The sequence below is a fragment of the Candoia aspera genome, chromosome 5 (genome assembly GCF_035149785.1).
Source record: "Candoia aspera isolate rCanAsp1 chromosome 5, rCanAsp1.hap2, whole genome shotgun sequence".
NCBI lineage: Eukaryota > Metazoa > Chordata > Lepidosauria > Squamata > Boidae > Candoia > Candoia aspera.
The window spans coordinates 104,535,023-104,537,085 of record NC_086157.1 but is presented as its reverse complement, the minus strand read 5'-3'; positions in this window follow the sequence as shown (position 1 = coordinate 104,537,085).

Genomic DNA, 2,063 nt, shown 5'->3' with positions numbered 1-2,063 from the left:
GGCGGGCGCTTCGGGAGCGCCTTTTGTTCGCTGGCCGCGTCGCCATTGGCTCGCGCAGGAGGGAGGGCACCTCCTCCGCGCTCTGATAGGGCCGCCCCCCCCTCTCCTTCCCCCGAGTCCCACTTCCCATTGGGGCCGATCTCCTCTGGGGGGGCTTTATAGAATGGCGCTGCTCCTCGCGGCGATTGGCGGGCTCGCCCATAGAACCCGCCTTTCTTTATTTCTTCAGCTTTTGGTTGGCCCTTCCAAATGCAACCCGGACTCCTTGTTGTCGCGTGACGTGAGCGGGGGGGTGATTGCCTCCCCCTTCTTCCCTTCGCAACGTCTTTTAAAGTGACTTGTTCAAGGCTGTCCGCGAGACCTCGTTTTCTATTGGCCCATTCGTTTGCTCAACTGTTGCTATGGGAATACGGGCCTTTTGAGGCCTACCTGGAAGTCAGAAGGCCGGCCAGGCGGCTTTACATAAATGCTTTTCCACGCTATCAATTTCCACACTATAGTAAAACTACCAAAAATAATAATAATAACTCACAATGCACTGCTGTACTGCCAAGGATTGGCATCTGCTGAGGTTTTACTGGTGCATCCTGCAAATAGATGCGCGTTTAGAAAGAAATCCCTCTGAGTTGGGCTCTCTCCACTAAGAAGCAATTGGGGAGGGGCTTCGTTTAAAGAAAATGTGTTGCCCACCAGCAGAGATTTCAGTACCTGCAAACAAGCCTAAAATAGGTTTTTCAGAAACTCCTGATTAGTCTTTCAGCTTCTTCCTGAGAGCTTAGTTGGAAGAAAAAGCAATTATAATACTGGTTTATGGCACAGATGTCAGCTCTAAGCATCTTCTGTCCTACATCCTAGCAGTCTCAGAAATCCCTTGAAAATACAGAAAAAGCTTGTTTTCCCCTAAGGATACTTTTTTCCCCCCTCTCTCTGCAGCATCCATATAATGAAACCTCTAGGATTATTTCCTGCTAGATACTTATTTAAAATTAAACCAAAACAAGCTCTAATAACCTTCTAAAGATTCACTGGAGGCCCACAATGAATCCTGTTGGAAATTGTACATGCAACCATTATTTAGCGATAATGAGGAGCTGCATTTCTTTCAGTCTGGGGTTGAAACTAGAAACTGTCATTGTTTTGATTTTCTAACTTGCAGAGTTTTACCCCAATCTATAGGAGTCGTTTTGGAGATTCCTTCTACTGATAGTGGCAAAGTTGACTCAGTTTGACTCATCTTGATGGGGAGCTCACTTGAACCTCCATCGCACTCAAAACTATAAGAGCAAGCTGATCTTGCACCTAGGCTTTCCTTTGCTGGAAGTAAAATTTTGCATTTCTAAGCCGCAATGCTCTGTGCATCTAAGAAGAATGAGATGCCTTCAAATTAGGCTTCTGGTGACTTGGTGGATACTTCCATGTCATTATCTTGGTGTGATAAGAAAGGGATTTGCAACAGCCTTCTTCAGAACGGTTCTTTCAACATCTCTAGCCTATGTTACCTATGTCAAGCCTATGTTACCTGGAATTCTGGGCTTCATTATTAGCATTTTAATAAAGGTGATATTAGCATTTTAGCATGGCATCTAGGCCTCCTTTTGAAGTTTAGGAAGCCATGTTTTTCCTTTGAACCAAAGCCATTTCCTTTGAAGTGCAAAAACTAGTCCTTTAGGGCTGTATTCTGAAGTCCTTGAGCGTTGCAAGTGTTAAAGAAGCAAACCTGGGTGGGAAAGGAAGAGATGCAACCTATTTTAAGGGGGTCTATCTTTCCTTTTCTCACGTCTAATCAATGTCTTTTATTGTTTGATTTGTTGCTTTCTGATGCATCACATATATCAAATGTATGTATCATTTGCTTCTGTACCCTATATAAAGACTTGACCCCCCCTTAATAAAATGCCTTTTGCTTTGCCTCAAGTACTTGTGGTTCATATTGGGGTGGGGGGGAGGCAAAAAAGCCACTTTGCAAAGGTATTGGGTGTTTCAAATTCAGGGACTTTCCATACCCAGGTCCAAGCCCACCAAGTTTGGGGGGGATTGGCTTGACCTGGCAGTAACTCCCACCA